The sequence below is a fragment of the Mytilus californianus genome, unplaced genomic scaffold (assembly GCF_021869535.1).
Source record: "Mytilus californianus isolate M0D057914Y unplaced genomic scaffold, xbMytCali1.0.p SCAF_5, whole genome shotgun sequence".
In the NCBI taxonomy this organism is placed as follows: domain Eukaryota; kingdom Metazoa; phylum Mollusca; class Bivalvia; order Mytilida; family Mytilidae; genus Mytilus; species Mytilus californianus.
The window spans coordinates 108,424,935-108,448,961 of NW_026262701.1; positions in this window are offsets into that span (position 1 = coordinate 108,424,935).

The following is a 24,027-nucleotide window of genomic DNA, read 5'->3' on the forward strand; positions in this document are numbered from 1 at the left end:
TTTCTATTCTGTTCAAATTTGTTTAATTCTGCCCTATACTCATAAACCATTTGTTCCCTCACATTAAATATAAACCTATTATAACATTATAATCCATGATTACACTATAAATGCATCTTCAAAACTCATTTGACTGAAAAGTTCTGGTGAGTTTAATAACTTGTGTACATAACTCTCCTTTACTCTTTGGACCATAGCCAACTGAATAATTTTACCACCGCTAATCATAACAAATTGAATTCACAGTAAATACTAATGCAGAAAACCAATTATAGTCTATAAAAGGAAAACACAGCTCATGAAAAGTGAAAGTAAATATAACTTACGATTGTTTTCAACGTAATGTTACGTCCTATAAATTTTTTCAACTGATCTGGAATTGAAAATTAATTAAGTTCCAGGAACGGCCATACATAACTTTAAGAAAGCATAGCCGGAATGGTTGTGCATCAATTGTCTGTTTCCTATTGAAGATTGTCTTTGATCAATATTCAATTGGTGGCTAGCTGAATCTTGCATTAGAAGAAATATTCCATCATTCTCACTCTGAGAACGTGTCAAAGAAGTTAGTGTTTTTAAATAAAATCAATTTGCACAAAAAAATCTATAAAGCTGCCCATGACAATGGGTCAAGTTTGTAAAGTACGGCCATTATACAGGTGTTATAAACTGACCAAGTGCATACTTAAGGTGCAGACAAAAACTCCTTTTAGAAGGTTAAAGGCACCTTAAATGAACAAGTGCCGAATTAAAGAATAAAAAAATGTCTAAGAAATTTCAGTGTTACAAATTAGTATCTGATCATTTGCTCAAAATCCTCTACAAAATTTTACTTTTATACAATAAAAAGTACAGGTTATTCTAGCCTTTACTACCAGTATTAGAGTTCAAGCTTTGATGTGAACATAGTGCAATAAATAATGTCACTAAGTAAACTTCAATTCCAATGACTTCCCAAACAGTATCTCATTTTTAATTAGCCCAAAGGGTCAGTGAACTATTAAAATTTTTCCAATTATGTCTAACTTTTGAAAAAGGAATCTTGGCTACCTCAAGCAGAAGCAGTAAGATAAGAGAATACCTCAAACTCCTCTAATGTACTGTTGATAAACTCAACTACAATTTTAAGAAAATCAGATTACCTTGTGTCCAAACTACCTCAAAAAGGATTAGCTGTCTGTCATCTTTTAAATAAATAGATTTAGTATTAATCATAATCGTCTTTCAAAAGATATTACCTTCCTATTTTCTTTATCTCTTCATTCCTTGATCGGTTAAAATCTGTGAACAGAGACCTACAAAAATCAGAGCAGTTTTAGGCATGAGAATATATATCTTAAGAAACAAAGAAAGACAACAGAAACATGATGTAAGCAACAGAATTGTTATAACCAATACAAAAGAACTTTGATTTTTATAACACAGTGGATTATCAAACTATATTCTTAAGTTCCTGTAGTGTAAATAGTACATTGTGGAACCTCCCATAAGTAACAGATCCATGCAGCCCTTTCCAGAAAAGTACTTCTCAAATCCCAAATATGACTTTGAAATGACATATAAATTATTCCCCTTCCTGACAAATATTTTGCTGCTGTTTTATATCAAAATGTTTATTACTTTTTTTGTCAATTTCTTATGTTGTGCCTGTATTTTACCCTAGCATGTGACCCTCCCACTTTTTGAATTGTAAAAACACAAAGGTGAAGAAAGTTACATTAAACTTACTGTAAATTCAGAAATTATTGCGTGCATTTATTATTGCGATTTTTGAAGAATGGGCTAAAATGCGAGGTTAATTATTGCGATTTCAAGAAAATCTGCAGACAAATATAAGTATCAGATATCAAAATGCGAGTTCTTATTATTGTGATTTTCATCCACTCGCATTATTCGCATTAATAAAAACCTCGCAATAATTTCTGAATTTACAGTATATAAATTGAACAAAATGGCCATTCATTTGTGGAAGCTTTAGAAGCTGAATCATTTAATGTTCCTAGCTCTCCAAATAGAGATGTTTAATGTCATCAGCCTTGTTTTACATACATTCATTATCAATGGCTTAGAAATTTGATAAATGTGGGGTATTTTACACTCTTGGAAAATAAATTCACTTCCTTATACATCTGTCAACAACAATGTTATCCCTTACAATTACATTATATTGTATTTAGTTGCTTATGCATAAAATCCTGAACATAGTCGACAGTGTTTAAAAAAATTAATTAATTTTTCAGTGATATAACTGTTAACGATTGAACTAGTCTGAATTATAAATATAATTTTGAAATCATTCACAGTTAGAGATATGACATTATTGCAAAAACATTATGAGATGGCTGTCACCATTGTCAAGAATGTGAAAAGATATCTTACAAAGGATTAAAAGGATGATTACCCTTCAGTGAATCATGCTTTCAAAATTACATAAAGGAAAAATATGCTGGTGAAAATATTAATACCACATAATGTTATTATAATTTTTAAATTAATTTGGTGTATTATCATTCCATTTCAGGTTTAATGACAATGACAATAGCCTGTGTCAATAATATAAGGGAGCATTAACAATCAAAAAAGTAAACAGAATTAGCGAAATCTGTTTTTTAATCTTAATGCTGAGAATGGCTGTTGGGATTTTTTTTCTCTTTCTATCTCGCTCTTGCTTTCTTTTTTGACATATTTCCTCTATTTATTACTTTTTATCGATATCCGCCCTTTTAGATTTATAATATATGAAAGGACAAACTAACTTTCTTGCACATGTATTTTTTATTTTGGTTTTTCTGAAAAATGTGGGTTATTTGTATATGCTACAATGTTGGTTGAATTCTCTTGGTATTTTCTTTTGTAAAAATCATGATTGATTGATTGTTCTCAATTAACACCCAGTGGCAAATATTTCATTCATATTCAGAACATAATAAAAATCCAAAACATCCTATCAATAAATAAAATGGGTAAGACAGAGAATAGAGCTCAGAAAAATCCAAAAACAAAAACAGATTTAACTATCTAAAAAACACACACATTTTAAACTTCAATATTGAAGTAAAAATGATATTGGTGAAAAGTTCCACACATCAATCAAAAACAAAAAACTCTTTATTACAGCAATTTATTTACCAAATCCAAATATTTCATTACTGATGAAAAATTTGTATAAAAATTATGCAATTCTTTGCTTTGAAATTTATTCAAATAAGAGTATTTCATTACTTCATTAACTCTAAACTTCATCACTAAAGCATGGCAACAATAACACCGTTTGCTTTCATTGAAACATTAAAATCTCAATTTTAATGAACAAGAGAGGACTTTAGCTTTCCCAGAAGTTACCACAACGACAGTCAAAAGATTTTCCATGTACGCCAGTTCCACTCCGGTTAACATAAAGATTCATCAGTCATTCCATGTCAGCTTTTCGTCTTTAATATAAATGTTCACTTAACTAAAATCCATTTTCACGTTTCCTGCATCAAATGAGCACAGTTCATTTGCTAGCCAATTAATAACATAACATCATGTTGCATGGTGAGGAATACTATTGCCTACACAATGGGAAAGAGATCAAATTTCCACTCTCAGATTCAGATTTTCCGTTAATCGATGCAAAATTCTGTCAAGTGTAAAAAAAGATCAAAGATTTGAAATCTTTTTAACAACCTGTTTACAGCAGGATACAACTAAAATCTGAGGAGGTCTTCATTCAATGCTTAGGAAAATGTATTCTCAGTGAGTAGCAAGTCAAGGAAAACTGAACCATAGACATGATATTTTACAATCTAGTTTATACATATATAGAATAGCTGGAGTTTTTTCAAGCTTCAATAGATTATCAAAATAACATTCTAATTAAGAAACAAACCTTTTCAATCAACCTGGTTCCAATACTTTACTACTTTTAGGGTGAGAAATGATATGTAATGATCATACTGACTTGGTCCTTTTTCTACCACAGTGGAACTGACAGCATAATCATCAAGTGCAGACAATCTATTCAAAATAAAAACAATATCAACTTAATTTTTTTTTTTTAAAATAGAAAAATAGAAACAAAAATCAACACTTTTATTTCAAGCATAATAACTTTTGAGTACGAATACAAGATGTGGGGTAATATGTCCAATAGACAGAGGCATAAAGACCAAAATAACCAAAAGATATCCAGAAGACAACATACAGTCTCCAACAGAATACAAGATGTGGGGTAATATGTCCAATAGACAGAGGCATAAAGACCAAAATAACCAAAAGATATCCAGAAGACAACATACAGTCTCCAACAGAATACAAGATGTGGGGTAATATGTCCATTAGACAGAGGCATAAAGACCAAAATAACAAAAAGACATCCAGAAGACAACATACAGTCTCCAACAGAATACAAGATGTGGGGTAATATATCCATTGGACAGAGACAAAAAGACCTAAATAACCAAAAGACATCCAGAAGACAACATACAGTCTCCAACAGAATACAAGATGTGGGGTAATATGTCCATTGGACAGAGACAAAAAGACCTAAATAACCAAAAGACATCCAGAAGACAACATTCAGTCTCCAACAGAATAGAAGAATAAGAATAAGAATAAGAATATTTATTATTCCAATCAAGGGCCCTTGGTGGGCAACATAACATGTACACATAAAACAATACATCATGATTTGTAACAGAAAAACATTTTTATATATTAAAATGAAACATTGAAAAGTTCAGACAGATGTTATTATGAATACAACATGTGGGGTAATATGTCCATTAGACAGAGACACAAAGACCTAAATAACCAAAAGACATCCAGAAGACAACATTCAGTCTCCAACAGAATACAAGATGTGGGGTAATATGTCCATTGGACAGAGACACAAAGACCAAAATAACCAAAAGACATCCAGAAGACAACATACAGTCTCCAACAGAATACAAGATGTGGGGTAATATGTCCATTAGACAGAGACATAAAGACCTAAATAACCAAAAGACATCCAGAAGACAACATACAGTCTCCAACAGAATACAAGATGTGGGGTAATATGTCCATTAGCTAGACAGAGACACAAAGACCTAAATAACCAAAAGATATCCAGAAGACAACATACAGTCTCCAACAGAATACAAGATGTGGGGTAATATGTCCATTAGACAGTGACACAAAGACCTAAATAACCAAAAGACATCCAGAAGACAACATACAGTCTCCAACAGAATACAAGATGTGGGGTAAAATGTCCATTAGATAGCTGCACAAATACCTAAATAACCAAAAGAAATCCAGAAGACAACATACAGTCTCTAACAGAATATAAGATGTGGGGTAATATGTCCATTAGACAGAGACATAAAAACCTAAATAACCAAAAGACATCCAGAAGACAACATACAGTCTCCAACAGAATACAAGATGTGGAGTAATATGTCCATTAGACAGAGACACAAATACCTAAATAACCAAAAGACATCCAGAAGACAACATACAGTCTCCAACAGAATACAAGATGTGGGGTAATATGTCCATTAGACAGAGACATAAAGACCTAAATAACCAAAAGACATCCAGAAGACAACATACAGTCTCCAACAGAATACAAGATGTGGAGTAATATGTCCATTAGACAGAGACATAAAGACCAAAATAACCAAAAGATATCCAGAAGACAACATACAGTCTCCAACAGAATACAAGATGTGGGGTAATATGTCCACTGGACAGAGACATAAAGACCAAAATAACCAAAAGATATCCAGAATGCAACATACAGTCTCCAACAGAATACAAGATGTGGGGTAATATGTCCATTAGCTAGACAGAGACACAAAGACCAAAATAACCAAAAGATATCCAGAAGACAACATACAGTCTCCAACAGAATATAAGATGTGGGGTAATATGTCCATTAGACAGAGACACAAAGACCAAAATAACCAAAAGATATCCAGAAGACAACATACAGTCTCCAACAGAATATAAGATGTGCGGTAATATGTCCATTAGACAGAGACATAAAGACCTAAATAACCAAAAGAAATCCAGAAGACGACATACAGTCTCCAACAGAATACAAGATGTGGGGTAATACTTCCATTAGATAGCCTCACAAATACCTAATTAACCAAAAGAAATCCAGAAGACAACACACAGTCTCCAACAGAATAAAAGATGTGGGGTAATATGTCCATTAGACAGAGACACAAAGACCTAAATAACCAAAAGATATCCAGAAGACAACATACAGTCTCCAACAGAATACAAGATGTGGGTAATATGTCCATTAGACAGTGACACAAAGACCAATATAACCAAAAAACATCTAGAAGACAACATACAGTCTCCAACAGAATACAAGATGTGGGGTAATATGTCCATTAGACAGAGACATAAAGACCTAAATAACCAAAAGAAATCCAGAAGACGACATACAGTCTCCAACAGAATACAAGATGTGGGGTAATATGTCCATTAGACAGAGACACAAAGACCTAAATAAACAAAAAGACATCCAGAAGACAACATACAGTCTCCAACAGAATACAACATGTGGGGTAATATGTCCATTAGACAGTGACACAAATACCTAAATAACCAAAAGACATCCAGAAGACAACATACAGTCTCCAACAGAATACAAGATGTGGAGTAATATGTCCATTAGACAGAGACATAAACCTAAATAACCAAAAGACATCCAGAAGACAACATGCAGTCTCCAACAGAATACAAGATGTGGGGTAATATGTCCATTAGACAGAGACATAAAGACCTAAATAACCAAGACATCCAGAAGACAACATACAGTCTCCAACAGAATACAAGATGTGGGGTAATATGTCCATTAGATAGCTGCACAAATACCTAAATAACCAAAAGACATCCAGAAGACAACATACAGTCTCCAACAGAATACAAGATGTGGGGTAATACTTCCATTAGATAGCCTCACAAATACCTAATTAACCAAAAGAAATCCAGAAGACAACACACAGTCTCCAACAGAATAAAAGATGTGGGGTAATATGTCCATTAGACAGAGACACAAAGACCTAAATAACCAAAAGATATCCAGAAGACAACATACAGTCTCCAACAGAATACAAGATGTGGGTAATATGTCCATTAGACAGTGACACAAAGACCAATATAACCAAAAAACATCTAGAAGACAACATACAGTCTCCAACTTGTCACTAAATTTTGACTTGTCACAAGCTTACTAGCGGAGCAGAAACTGTTTACCAGCACCATGGTTTACAACCAGTTTTTGGTGTGAGGTTGGTGTTTTTCTGTATACTTTTCTGTGTATTGTCTAATTGACTGTTGTTTATCCTTTTATCTTTTTAGCTATGACTGACCATGGTGCTGTTTGTCTTTTTAGCCATGAATGACCATGGTGCTGTTTGTCTTTTTAGCTATGAATGACCATGGTGCTGTTTGTCTTTTTAGCTATGAATGACCATGGTGCTGTTTGTCTTTTTAGCTATGAATGACCATGGTGCTGTTTGTCTTTTTAGCTATGAATGACCATGGTGCTGTTTGTCTTTTTAGCTATGAATGACCATGGTGCTGTTTGTCTTTTTAGCTATGACTGACCATGGTGCTGTTTGTCTTTTTAGCTATGACTGACCATGGTGCTGTTTGTCTTTTTAGCTATGACTGACCATGGTGCTGTTTGTCTTTTTAGCTATGACTGACCATGGTGCTGTTTGTCTTTTTAGCTATGACTGACCATGGTGCTGTTTGTCTTTTTAGCTATGACTGACCATGGCGCTGTTTGTCTTTTTAGCTATGACTGACCATGGCGCTGTTTGTCTTTTTAGCTATGAATGACCATGGCGCTGTTTGTCTTTTTAGCTATGAATGACCATGGCGCTGTTTGTCTTTTTAGCTATGACTGACCATGGCGCTGTTTGTCTTTTTAGCTATGACTGACCATGGCGCTGTTTGTCTTTTTAGCTATGACTGACCATGGTGCTGTTTGTCTTTTTAGCTATGAATGACCATGGTGCTGTTTGTCTTTTTAGCTATGACTGACCATGGTGCTGTTTGTCTTTTTAGCTATGACTGACCATGGTGCTGTTTGTCTTTTAGCTATGAATAGCTATGACTTACCATGGTGCTGTTTGTCTATTTAGCTATGACTGACCATGGTGCTGTTTGTCTTTTTAGCTATGACTGACCATGGTGCTGTTTGTCTTTTTAGCTATGAATGACCATGGTGCTGTTTGTCTTTTTAGCTATGACTGACCATGGTGCTGTTTGTCTTTTTAGCTATGAATGACCATGGTGCTGTTTGTCTTTTTAGCTATGACTGACCATGGTGCTGTTTGTCTTTTTAGCTATGACTGACCATGGTGCTGTTTGTCTTTTTAGCTATGACTGACCATGGTGCTGTTTGACTTTTTAGCTATGACTGACCATTGTGCTGTTTGTCTTTTTAGCTATGACTGACCATGGTGCTGTTTGTCTTTCTTCCACTCGTCGGTTTTTATTGATCCCTCGGTATTTTCTTCCTATTTGTACAGGAACAACATTCAAGTAACCTTACATTCATAATAACAATTTGTTTCTAAAATGATTGCTTTATGAATCTAATTCCAGACTAGTCTCTTTAATACAGGTTATTTTGTTGATTCATTAGCATCAGTACTTCTTGGACCTTAACAACTGCACTGTTGGCTTGGTGGGAAATGAAATAGCCTTCTTAACAAAGACAATACTAATTTGCTCTTTCAATAATTACTCTTAATTAAACTAAGAACTTATAAATAATAAAATAGAATTCTTCCTCCAACAACAGGAAGGAAATTTTTTCCGTTTCTACAGAATGTCTTTGAAATTTATGGTATGATAAAAAAAAAACACTATCAATGAGGTCGAAAGGTATAAAACTGTATTATCTTAAAGGAGTCTTTTGATTGAAAACAACTGCAAATTGTTTTATTACCAATAAAAAAGTAATCAGTGTAAAAACAATACAGAAAAGTATTTACAAAAAGTTTCACCATGCTAGGAATGGAACCAGTAATATCAATCTTGTTGATGCAGATATTTATATTTATGAGGGATCTTTAAGTACAACTACTTATTATCAGTCCCAATTACAAAACAGTTATAGGTGTATAACATTCTACCACATTTTTACTAAAATATTAATACAGAAGATGGTTTATATATAATATATTTATTTTCTTACCCTTCATACTGTGAAATGTACAACCTCACACTGCTTACAGCGGATCATTAAACAGTCTTTTAAGGTCTTAAACACCCATTTTATGGTAAAGGCCAAAACATTACAGCTTTTTATGATTTATGTTATTATATTAATGTGCAGCAGCATGCCTTTTAAGAACAACATTTTTCATTCTTGTCAAAAATACAGTGTTTGCATGCGTCTAAAAATGTAACACATGTCAAATATTAAGAAAAATGCAATTTTCAGCTTAAAAACTTTTAAGTGCATACAATGAGTTGATGAATCTCCTGCTGGTGGCATGCTTTCAACTCGCCAAATCAATGATTGTTACACAAAATTAAATCTTTTTGTCCACTTCGGTTATTAGTCGCTTAAATGTAACCTTTCAAATTGATCCCTAAAACCTCCGTCAATTTTCATTCACTAACAGACTTTTATAGCTTTTGTTCACTAAAAACATCTTTTCAACCAGAAATCTCTTTTAAGATTTCTAAAAGAAGGTGGCTCACAATGTAAACAAAAAATCTTTACTTTTCTCATTTACCAGATGTCTAGAAAAAAAATTATGTTTTAGTTAAAATAAGTGGATTAAAAAATCAATGTAGTGAAATATGTAGGATACAAATAGGAAATGACAGGAAGGGTGTAATAAGGTTACTGTCTATTGTGCCGACTTAACTAGATTTCTTACAGCTAGACGCGGGATAATTCTCTTCCTATTCTTATTTATAGCAATTAAAAGATTTCCTTCAAACTGGTTTATTCTATGTTCTATTCCTGAACGATACAAATGATTCAGGATGAAATAAAAAAATTCAAATCCATTCTATTACTAACTGCATTTTTGAAGTAAATTAAGCATAGATTATTAGATTATTCTGGACATTTGAAAATTTTGCTACTTGAAATGTAAAGATATGACAATCCAAATGAATGAAGTCTAAAGTTTTTGCACTTACTTAGTTCTTTTCTATGAACTTAAAAGTATTGTAATGTATCCATTCTGTCCATAAAAAATCTGAGTAATCTATCAGTTTCAACAATTTGTTGTGCTGCAATCAATGCATCTATGATTAAATGTAGTATATGTTTTGGTAAATTAGTCATTTATCTGCCGATATCGTGATTGCATTACATAATTTTGTAAGTGATAAATGCTTTAGGTGGCAAATGGCAATAAAAAAACATTTTCTCATGTTGAGAGAATATCCCAAAAACAAATTTGTTCAACATTTTGGCATATTTTTACATTTGGCATGAATTACTGTTTCAATTATCAGAAAAAGCTCAAAGGTATATACTGCATGTTATGGTGAATTATCATCATGGCCTTCATTATGTTCAATGAATAAATACCACCCACAAGTCATTAGCCGTCTTTACTACTTGAACCTTCCTATAGTTTCACTTAAGCTAGCTGATAAAATCTTAGGGAGACCAGGCCTTGCGGTCAGAAAACTTTCGAGCACAATTTTCGTACTCAGACTCAGAAATCAACCAATCAAAATCCTGGATTTAGTGTTTCGAGCACAAATTTTGTACTCCGAGTACTGAGTAAAGTTTTATGACCGAGAGCCCAGAAACTCCACTACTGAGCAGCCTTGGGAATCCCCAGGAAGCAAATGGGGCAAGCCCTTTTTCAAGGAGAGTCAAGTTTGGCTGTAGACCATATTTGGTGGCATGATGCTTAGAGTGCCACCTTTTATGTATATTAAAGACCCTTCTAGTGTCCATATGTCTATCGCTCCATAAAAGGGGCTCAGGGTTCTTTGCTAAAAATTCCTTCCCTTTTAATAGTGTAATTTACCAAATTTCTTTTTCCTAATTTATTTTACATTTCACGTTCATTGCCCTTATGGCCTTTATGGACTGCTGGGGCCTAACACACCAGCAAAAAAACTTATCATCTAGCTTAAGCATACTTTAATCTAAAAAGGTCTCAAGTAATCATTGAAATACAAAACCCAGAGCTAAGTGGTCGCCTTGTATGAAAACATTTAACAATTTACAATTAAATATGAAAAGAGGTCAAGGTCAGATAAACCCTGACAGACAGACAGGTACACCCTACAATCATTGTAAACACATAATATAGTTGATCTGCTATCAGTGTATATAGCTACAATAAAAAAAAATCTTATTCACACTGAGAACACACAAATGGAATTCTTAGCTGTCACTTCAAGTTAATATGGGATATTTTAAATTTAATGCTGTTCAAGCAAGTAATTAGAATTCTAATTTGAAAATTCAATAAGTAATGCAATAACAACTTTCACATCTCTTAAACGCACAAAAGTGATTAAACAGCTGCGCCATGAGCACATGATACGCCCTTCGCATTTTCAAAGAATCAAGTTCAATCACTTCTCAATGTCATATCAGAAATTTATGAAATTCGAAAAGAAGCTAACATTAATAGATATAAACAATTCACCAAAGTTTCATGAGAACTGCTAAACGCATTTTGGAATTATTGTCCGAAAACTGTAAACTGCCCCTTTTTTTAAATGAATAAAACCCCATAACTCAGAAACATAAAATCTAAAATTTATGAAAATGGAAAAGGAGCTCATGTCAATAGATATAAACAATTCACCCAAATTTCTTGCAAATTGGTGAAAGCATTTTGGAGTTATTGTCCGAAAACTGGAAAATCCCCCTTTTTTTTAATGAATAAAACCTCATAACTCGGAAACGTAAAATCTGAAATTTATAAAAATCATAAGGGAGCTCACGTCAATAAATATAAACATTTCACAAAGTTTTATGCAAATTGGTTCAAGCGTTTTTAAGTTAATGTGCGTCATGTTGACGACAGACAGACAGACGGAAGGACAGACGGATGGACAGACGGACAACGGTATACCATAATACGTCCCATAAACGGGCGTATAAAAACCGGAACAATTTGTGACTGAGATCTGAACAAATACCAAAACACAGCTCAGAAATAAAAAACAACAGCTATATATAACACTGTCATACCACTAATTGGCAACAAACTATTGGCACAGAAACTGTAATGAAACAGTAACTAACCTGTAACTTGATTGGATAATTATTCCATGAACATTGTAACCTCTTCTGTTATTTAGCAAAGTGTTGATTGTATAAAAGTGCATAGGAAATTGCATTGAATAAGCATTGTCAAACCTATTATAAATTTCTATATAATTATCAATAGAGAGCGAAAGGGCTTCCCATAAAAAGAGAAAATCTTTAAAAGTACAATTAGTTCGGTACAATAATTATAAGTTTTTATAACTACTTTTTTTTTCTTTTCTGTTTAACATATACATCATGGTTTTTTTTTATAAATGTGTATATTGATTAACTGGAAAGGTATTTCTTCTTTTTTTTATAGATATATGAAGATTACACTTTCAAGTTTTTTTTTTTTCAAGCAATAAATGAAACCAAATAACTGACTGTTTGTTCGCCTATGATTTGGACATGTGTTAAGTTTTTTTTCAATCCTACTACAGCATCATTCTAGAAATTCCTATTAACAATAATATTTTGTTCATCTCAGAACCAATGATTTAAATTTAGTTGCATTGCTCAGATTTTTATATGATGTAACCATTTCTTAAGATTTGCATATCTCATAACATTTCAAATAAAATAAAAAAATTATGATAAAGTTGATCTCACATCAAGTTGTTCTACATTTCTATTCCAAATAGACAAACACTAAATTGCATATCTATCAAATATTACTGGGACGAAATTCGATTAGCGAATGTGATGGTTTACAAATATTGTTTGATAAGGAAGGGAGATAATCATAAATAGTCAATTAGAGAATTGATGATATCGTAATGACAACTAAAGTTCCGCTGGGAATTAATTTATATAGCCGCCAACCTGTAGATGACTTTTAATTTCATTAGAGATAGTATCATTGCTATAGTTATTTGTATAACTACCCCATGTAAAAATAGAATGAAAGTTGCAATGCATGAAATTCCCTTACATGAAATCAAATTACAATCTGACTTTTGTTGAAGCAGTTAATATTTCAGAATATATATGCAATGTGACTTTAACAAATTAACTGCAGAGAAGTATACAATTTGTTATGATCAAATGAAAGTAATTGTTCACTACAAAAGTACTTGGATAGTTTACTATAACAAATAATGCATCCCAACAGTACATTAATCAATTATTACTTTAATATCATAATAAATGGTACTGTGAATTCATTATTATTCATAGGATACCAAATTTGGTGGATATGAACCACAAGTTTAAAAGTTCTACTAAGTACAAATGTTTTATAGGCTTGTATTCTGACTTTTACTATCCTACTGCCTGTCGATACTTTTATTTTGGCATTGCACAAGTCATGTCTTCTTTGACTGTCCATGATGTTAAAACACTAAATCCCTGGGATGTGTTTTAGTTGATTTTAGTCTCTGATGCATGATTTTTTATTATTAATTGTTTTTGACTTTTAACTAGCTTTCAGTAACTGTGAGTACTCTCAAATCGTGTTAATTTGACCTGTGGATACAATTTGTAATGCATTTTTGTTATTTAATGTTTTCTTATTTTGTGTTATATCTCGTCTCACTATTTTTAATATATACCACCTTTGATAAGTATTTAGTATGACGATAAATTTTCACTTCTGTTCTCGTACTATGAACAACAAATACATTTATTTTGTAAAAAATATTTTCGTAATCCATGTACTCCTTACAACAAAATTCTTTTTTTTACCTGTATACGTTATTTTATTAAACAGCATTTTGTCCAAGGTTATTGTTGTCTTTCTGATATTGTTTTACATCTCGCCCCCCCACCCCCCCTTTTTTTATTTATTTTGTATTTACATTGTGTCATAGATCAAATTTATTCGTTCAGTGTATGTTTACTTGTTTTTGTTAATATGTCTTTTGATTGAGTTAAGCCATTTCAATTGATATTTTATAGCGTGTCTTTCTATGTTGTGATGTTACACTATTATTTCAGGTTAGGGTGAAGGTTGGCGCCTGTTAAAACATTTAAACCCGCTGCATTTGTTTGCACCTGTCCTAAGTCAGGAACCTGTTGTTCAGTGGTTGTCGTTTGTTGATGTGGTTCATAAGTGTTTCTCGTTTCTCATTTTTTATATAGATTAGACCGTTGGTTTTCCTGTTTGCATGGTTTTACACTAGTCATTTTTGGGGCCCTTTATAGCTTGCTGTTAGGTGTGAGCCAAGGCTCCGTGTTGAAGGCCGTACTTTGACCTATAATGGTTTACTTTTACAAATTGTGACTTGGATGGAGAGTTGTCTCATTGGCACTCATACCACATTTTCTTATATCTATTTTGTAAAACCACAGAATCAAATATCCACCAAAATACCATTTTTCCTGAATCCATGAAAATTGACACCCATGAGAATTAATCTACAGTATTTTGAGTATGCTACAACGGTAGGTTGGAGAGTATAGTTCTTGCAAAGTGGAAATTCTCAACATTGAATTTTTTTTATCCGAAAAATATTTGCAATAATTTTAGAATAAAAACAAGAAGTTGCACACTTTTTCACACTAAGCTATACCCCAACAATTAATTCAAAGTATCAGAAACAAAGGACTAAGCCTTAAACAGATACTAAACTCACACATTTAAACAAATCATCACTGTGAAGCCACTAACAAAATATGAAATAGTTCTGGTCAGCAGTTCCTGAGAAATTTGTGCCGAAAATATTTGGTTGTCAGACACTTATGCGGTGATTGCAATATCGCCCCTACTCTCAGAGAGATGGAATAAAAACATTGAATTCACAAGCAACAAGGCAACATCGCACTTAAGATATTGAATAAAAAGTTGTATTCAATATTTTATAAGACCCAATATATACAAAACAAAAAAAAAAGCTAGATGCAAGATTTTTAAGACCATTCTTTGGTCACAAGTGTTAACTTCAATGTACAAACATTTAAACTTTTTGAACTATTTCTGAAGTTGCTTACATATAACAAGACCTGACCAAAACATAAATGTAAGAAAGACATTGGGGAGTCCACTTATAATCAATGTCATAGCATAGCATATAATTCCAATCAATCAAACTAGAATTGCTTTTATCAATATGTTTTGTTGTGTGACCTTGATTTGGAAATCTAACCTTGAATATGTGTAAAATTACTCTTACCTTGAACAAGCACTATACAGCAAGTCTAATGTTTTGATGAAATCAGATCAAGACCTTTAACTTCTCACCTTGAATTCCATTCAAGTTCATCCATAACCATTCATTCACATTTTACTATGGTTGATATTTTGATATAGACTGAGATTCGGACCTCAAACCCTGAAATTAAAGAGTTCAATCTCTAACAAAGATAAAGCATTAAACCAAGTTTGGTCACGATTCCTGTACTGTGCTATTACTTAAACTCATAGACGTTATTTCTCACCCTACCTTTGATTGTAATGTTGGTGATATAAAACAGTGGAAAATTATTTCTATAAAACTGTGTAAAGTTCTTATATCTTTAAACATCCAATACAGCAAGGGCTATAGACATGATATATTCATTTGCTCCTGCTTTCCAAATTACGTGCTTTTTTTGTTTTCTTATTAAAGTTAGTGGTCATTGTGTTGGTAGCTGCCAGTAGCTGCACTGTGCATATGTTTTATTGTGTCTTTCAGTTTTATGACACAGATATCTAAACAGACAAAAGAGGAGGGTTGTGCATAAAACAGGTTTAACACCGACAAGTTTTGTGTCTGTACCAAGTCTGTCTGAACAATGTGTTGTTCAGTGTGTATATGTTTGCTTTTTTCAGAGGGGTCATGTGTTGGTAGTTGATGTGGTCTGTTGTACTGTTTCTTATTTTTGGCGATTTGGTTATAATTTTGACTACCGGTATATCATGAAAATTTGTCAGACCTGCCTGTGCAAGAAAGCTAATAATTGTCAAAATCAAGAGCTGTCATATTCAATAGCTAATCCTGTTGCCCATTATATATATACAAAATGTACATATTTTTAAATTTATTTTGAACCATAATTAAATATAATGCATCAACTGCCAAAATAAAATTTAGGTTTTTTTGGTTCTTTTAAATTTTTTATAAAAATCTTACAAAAAATGATATAGTTTCCATATATATTTCTATTTGCAAGAGGCATAACTCCTGTAAGAATAGTTGGTCTGCACTTATCCTTGCTGATTAGAGCTTTTGATATAAACTTCATAAAATATTGACAAGAAATGTAGGTGTGGGAGTGCTTACAATGCAATGCTCAATAAAAATGTGATTTCAAAGAGACATATTACTCTAGTAAAAATAATTGATCAGCACTGATTTTTTAACACGCTCAAGCCATTGCCTTTGATATAAAACTTTGATATACATTTCAAAATAATCCTTCTAGAAACGAAGGTGTGAGAGTGCTTACAATGCAATTTTCTATATAATCAATTTTTCCAAGGGGAATATATCTTTAAAAAATGGTTGGTCGGCACTGATTTCAAAAATCATCTGAGAAATTGCTAATATAAACCTTCAATATAAATTTAAATTATCTGGCAAGAATTGTACACTTGAGAGCACTTACAATGCAATTTTCTATAGAATTTACATTTCTAAGGGGCATAACTCCTGTACAAATCATTGATCAACATTGATTTTTAAACTCATACCAGACATTACTAGTATAAACCTTCAATATAAATTTCATAAATATCTGGCAATATAGTACACATGAGAGCACTAACAATGCAATTTTCTATAAATTAATATTTCCAAGGGGCATAATCTTTTAAAATAGTTGATTTTTCGAAATTGTCACAGAATTTGCTGATATAAACCCAAGATATAAATTGCATAAAAACCTGGCAAGAATTGTATTTGTGAAAATGCTTACAAAACCTGACAGACAGATGCATGGACAGATGCCCAGTATTTCTATGTCCAATCCAACATGTCGCACGGGGGACAATAACCAGCAATCACCCAGATTTACATTTAGCTGCTCAAGTGAAAGTATTTTTAACTGAATCATATTTAGTGTAGCAAGAAGGCTGGATGGAAGGTTCTGTTATATCTACAACAGTGGATAGATAAACAAAAGAACAAATAGTAAAGCAGATACACAAAATATGTGAACATATTCCCTCTGCAACTTAGTATATATTTTCTTTAAGCAGATTAAAACATAAAATCTTTAAATTTCATTAAATTTGGTGTCAAGCTTCTTGAATGTTCTTTGGTCAAATTTTCCTCATTCTATTTCTCCGCCTGAACTAATGAACTCTATTTTTTTATTCTGTAACCAAACAATCATAGTTCCTAAACTGTTTCCTTACAAACTAGGCAAGCTAATTTTTCTTCAATTTGCAAACTTATTAATCAATCATTCCTATCACTGACCAATCATTTGATCTATGGAAATACCGTCAGACAATGTTATCTAATATGTAACAAACCATGATGAAATTCCAATCTTATTTCAGACGAATTATTCTGACAGTTCTCTATATCAATAATAATTGTATAACACAAAGGTCGGAGTAAAATAGAACGGCAGTAAGTATAGTCGGTATACAAACTACTGACAAAGGGTTGAGACATTAGTACTATTGTAGTGTACGGAATTAATCAAGGGTGTCTTTGACATATAGTCATTGATTTATAATCAATCAAAGAATCATCAACTGATGAAAGTACGAGGAAAACTCAGATAAACCAAACTTAATTCCCAAACATTATCAGCAAAACAAGCGGAAATTATAAATTAGCTGTCTAAATGAGAAACTGGAAGAAATGCCCTCTTGTTGCCCAGATTAACACAAAAAATGATGTATATTTATAAGAAGGTTATATCGTGGTGGCAGGATCATGCATAAAGATGGTATCGTTTCAATTTGGACACAGTAATCAGAAAGGCGATTACTCACACAGAACATATATAATAGAATGTGTCAGATTGATTAATTCAACGATGCTCATCATATTTCTGGCCACAAAGTACATAAACGGAATTGTTCATATTGAAGATTTTATTAATTAGGTTTTATCTTAGGAAGAAGAGATGTATCGCTATCTGACAAGAAAGGCGTGAGAACCAACAGGTCCATTTTTACACTTGTCATATTTTTTATCAGGACCCAACTGTTGTATTTAATACATTTCTACCTAATTAGGTTATTGCATGAATAAATGGGATTGTCTTTTGACAGTAGTTTTCATACTCATTAAACTCTTTAAGAATAATAATCTATATCAATGATCATTTCTGTCTATTCAAGCAACAGGTAAATCAATGCTGTCAATATATTTTTCTGTTTATTCAAGCAACAGGTAAATCAATGCTGTCAATATATTTGGACAGCAGATTTAATTCTTTTATCAGGTCTAAAGTCTGCAGTGAAGTCTTTAACTGATTGGTGTATTAATCCCAGGGCTAGCCTATAGGTCTGATATTTATAGATTATCGTTGGTCATCTCAACGAGATTGATTTTCTCGCTTGAGCCGGTATGGCGAAAGAGAGAAAAGCAATCGAGTTGAGATGACCAATGATAATCTGTTTATCGCTATTTTACCTATGATGACGTGGTTAATTTCAGTGACAACGGCACGTGCGCCCTTAGTTTCTAGCGATAATTTTTCATATCACTCTACTGTGCTGAGAAAGGAAATTATCAGTCAGTAAGATCAAAGGAAAATTTCGTAAAATAGCGATAAATAGCATTTAATGGTCTACATGCATTTCTATTTCAAAATCTACAGTTCAGATGTTCAGTTGAATAGTATGGTGAGAAATTCACTTTTCTTAAAAATGCAAATAAAAGATAAGGGCTTACAGTCATTAAACTTTACTCAGTACTGGAAGTACAAGATTTGCGCTCGTAATACCAAATCCAGTATTTTGATTTTTTTAATTCTGAGTCTGAGAAGTATAATCTTACTCCAACTTTTTTTTAAGCAAAAAAAAAAATAGCATGCATCAGTAATTGTAAATTAATCATGAAGATTTTTATATGATTTTTATACTAACATGATGGGTGCCACATGTGAAGCAGGATCACCCCCAGTTTTTGGTGGGGTTCGTGTTGCTCAGTCTTTAGTTTTCTATGTTGTGTTTTGTGTACTATTGTTTGTCTGTTGGTCTTTTTCTTTTTAAGCCATAGCGTTCTCAGTTTATTTTAGACTTATGAGTTTGAATGTCCCTTTGGTATCTTTCGCCTCTCTTTTATTGGGAAACTTAATAATGAAAAATAATGTTAATATCAGAATGTAATAAAGATCACTCTTTTTTAGTTCTGTTTCCCCTAATTTGTTATTATAAGTTATCCCTCCACATGGTCAGGATATTGTTTTTTTAAACTAGCCAACTACAATGTAACTTTAAAAAAACTTAAAAATTGAAACTATTGTAACTTTCAATTGAATAAATTGATTTCTTTCTTAAATTTAAAAACTAAGATAGGAAATGACAAATTTTTTAAATCTGCATTCACAATGATAACACCCAACACCTATGGGAAAATGTCACAGACTAAAACTAGATGTGTTGGAACAATACGAATGGCCCCGCTCCCATAAAAAGCTTGAAGCCATTTTTGAGTGTGGAAATTTGAGAATGAAAGTCCATATGACTGTTATTTACACGAAATTTTCTAAGTCCAAAGCCCATAATTTCAACACAAATCAGTGGAGCAGAATCAAACATAAACTCAATCTGTAACTCGTCATAGTAGACTCACATACAAGAAACAGCTCAATATGTGAAGTAGTTTAGTAAAAAAAGTCTGTATAACTGTTATGTTCACAAAATTTTCTAAGTCCAAAGTTCCGTAATTTCGGCAAAAATCAGCAGAGCAGAACCAAACTTAAACTTGATCTGTAACGCATCTTAATAGACTCACATACTAAAATCAGCTCAATATGTGAAGGCGTTTAGAAAAAAGTCTGTATAACTGTTCGTTGCGGAATGACAAAATGACAGAACAATGGAATGACAGATAAGGGAAAAACTATATGGACACATTGTGGCGGGGCCATAAAATTGAATTCATGATTTAAAGCTCTTTTTTGTACTTCTTGTGTTACTCATTATTTTTTTTTGTAAACAATTTATGTCTATCTGTTATAGTTTTGGCCAAAACCCAAAATATTGGTAAAAAAATTCCATTAATGGGCAATAACCCCCGCAAGAATAAAACCTTGTTGACATATCAGTAGATCTTGTCTTGCTAATAATTTTTGATGTTCATAGTTTCTCTTATCATCTAGTTTTTGCTCAAAATGTAAAAAAAGGGAAAACATTGTCAAATAAGGGCAATATCTCCTATGAGGAGTGAATTGACAATTTTGGCTATCTAGATCTAGATCTTGGTATGTCCAAAAAAGCAAAAATGAGTTAAAATCATCAATACAGGGCATTTCCCCTATAAGTAGTTGACAACTTCGACCATAAAAAAATTTTGTGGATCTTGTCCTGCTAATCACCTTTGCTATTTAAAGTTTCTCTCTATCGTAATTTTCAAGATGAAAGGCAAAAAATTAAAAATTGTTGAAAATTGTTATTTAACTCCTATAAGGAATAATCTTGAGATTTTTTTACAAAAAAGATAATAGGTAGATCTTGATATTTTGAGCATTTCTGTCACCGTTAGATTTTCTCTATCTGTAACAGTTTTCGGGCAATAGGCAGAACATGCATCTATTTTTTGCTATGTCCGACAGGTTGGTTGGCAGGTGATATCATCCGACACATTTTTTGTTAACTCCTTATGACAATGATGATTGTGGCCAAGTTTGGTTCCTAATGGCCAAGTTGTTTCAGAGGGAACAATATGCATAATTTCTTAAACATTTAAAACTTTTTCAGCTCTAACAACATCTAAGATAGATGAGAACACATCTTGTGAGAGAGAAAAATATAAAACACACCTATTTTGAGAGTTAAACAATTAATTTCTTTTTGTTCAGAATTCTATTGTTTGCTTAACAAGTTAAATTCAATTTAGCAAGAATATTAATCATTTAAAATCTTATTGACTAATATTCTTTTAATTATTTGCCTGTTCATTCTTATGGTTATAAATCTACAAGAATCAAGAGTTTATAAACTGCACATATAAACCTAAAAACAAAATCTTTAACCCTACTCAACCACAAACATGTTCATGTGTTATAAAATCACCTCAAACCATGATTACCGTTTCATTGAAACTCAAATAAAAAATGTTTCCAGTAGATCACCATCAGGAAAATTAAACTCGATAATTTCTTATCGTAAGGGAACGTTCAACATAATTTCAAATTAAATAGCAATACAGAATGACATGATTTTCCGCCCTTGGCTTTTTTAACAGGAAGCGCCGATTTTTCAAGTAAAATGTTTTCTGCTGTTAATATCAAACTCTAATAGGTTTATCAGCAAGGTAATGAGAAACCCTCCACTGAAATTGACATTATTAACTTGCAAAGTCATAATATGCATTAAAAGTATTCATTCTTGATTGAAAATGGGGAGGAAAATTGTCCAATGCATTAAGTTAATGAAAGGGTTGACAATAACTACATAGTTTACAGAACTCTTTCTGTCTGTAGGCTACAAGTTACATATAGATTAACACAGTTTTAATACAATTTTATCTTGTTTATAACATATTTCTTACATGAGCAAAAAAAATGTGCACAACCATTTTCCCATAACCACCATCGAAAAAAATTAAAGAGTTGGTTGGCAAAAATTTTAACTCTTCAAAATTCTAGAGAGTATATTTGTTTTGACTTTTACATTTTTTGTTCCAAATCAGTTTAAAAAAACTTGCAAGAAGGCACAAAAATTGAGGGTTGGTCGGGTTATTAGTTTCCTTTCAGGCCTATAAATATTGTTTCACTAGATTTGAACACTTTTGTATATATGGTCCTTTTATCGCTATTTGTGATTTGGTTTTATCAATATCATTATTTCAGCTTTCATACTTTATCTAATCAAACAAAACATGAAAATAAGAAAAGACCCCTTTTTGATCATACAAATTCAAATGAAAAACACACAAGTGCCAAAACAACTTGTTACATTTTTTGCATTACAATTCAGAGATAAGGTACAGATCCTGCCAATAAGACATTTTTCTAATGATATTTTTTCTTATAAGATTTCATATAAAAGTGTTGTTCCTTTGCTTTTGTGTTTTTTTGCTGTGCATTTACTGATTTTGTGTCATGGATGGATACCCCATATCCTTTGTTTTTCTATTAATGAGAATAAGATCTCTTTGTGAAAGTTGTTGCTGATTCATATATCCAAATTTATATGAAATAAAAAATTTTAAAAATATAAATAAAAATTTACTTTTATCATCAAATTCAAATATATAAATTAATAAACTTAAGTCACCACTCTTTCATGATGTAATTCATATGTATCTAGCCAGCAAAGGGGGAAATGTTCTTTGCTCTCTCACAAAACAAAGTTGTGATCTGCTGATGTGTATATGTAAGACTCATTTTATCACAGATATTTGTTTTGGTCAGAAAATGTTACAAATTTTTCTAAAATTAAAGCATTTAAAAATAGTCTTTAATTCAGGAGTTGAAAAAAGTCCTATATCCAACACATTAGGCCAAAATAAAAAATATGTTTGTTTCCCCTCCCCCCACCCGGGTCAAAAATTATTTTCCACAAAAAAAATCAGATTTTTTTTTATTCCCTCAAATAATTTTTGTTTCTATTCCGACATTGGTTCTGATATTACCGGAAGTCTTCCAAGTTTAAAAAAAAAGAAGGACCTGCCTGCCTGGTCTGTTTACAAAGGTAGACCCGGGGGAGGGGAAACAGACATTCTTATAAATGTGGCCTTATTTATAATACTAATAACCACAAGGCTATAAGTTTTTGTGAGATGAAAAACCTGACAAATTATTTGTTATGAAACTGTTCCAGTACATTTTTGTTTAACATCATTTTCTCCATTATAAATATAAACATATTTATAAAGGCTAAAATCAGAACATCTATGGGACTGTCATACTTAATGATTTGATATCATTAACTTATGGAGGTATATCATTCATTATGCTTAAGAAATAATTCCTTCATGTCATGCTCTATGCTCATTGCAACATGGGTAGGCATTATATTTGTCGATATTTTACATTGAGCATTAGCCTACCCATGTTAAAATGAGCATAGAGCACGACATGAAGGAAAAATTTCGATTCTAAAAGGACAAAAACAGTATTTTTATAGGTCGAAGCGTACAAAAATACCTTACAAATGTGTGGCTGTTCCTGTTTCCTCCCCATGAAGTATGTACATTACATTTTCATATTTAATAAGTTTAAAAACTAATTGCAGGGTCAATATATGTCGTTTGAATAACAATATATAATGAATTTTAGGAAAGCAGCTAAAATGTAAATATTTTATTATGATACAAATGAAAATAACAAGAATGTAAACAGTAAGTTTGTGCACATGTGTTAAATATATTTTGTGCTAATTAGAACACAGCTTTGTTTACAAAGTGAAATAAGGACCCCATATCAGAATGTCTATTATAATATGGATATTGACCAATAGTTTAACAAGACCTGTTTTTCCCTGTTTTTGTTACTCTATGCTGTATGTACATGTAAAGCTTACTAGTATCAACTAAGATGAAGTACCAGAGAATGAGTGACCTTGAATTGGTCTCCAGCTAGTGTATTGCCTTTCAATTCTCCTGAAATATATGATTGCAATTAATCTTAAAAGTCACTCAAATATTAATAACCTAGAATAGTCTTCGTTTCGGATAGGAATTTCACTGCCCACAATTGTTTCAAAATAAATTTCTGAGTCATACTGCATG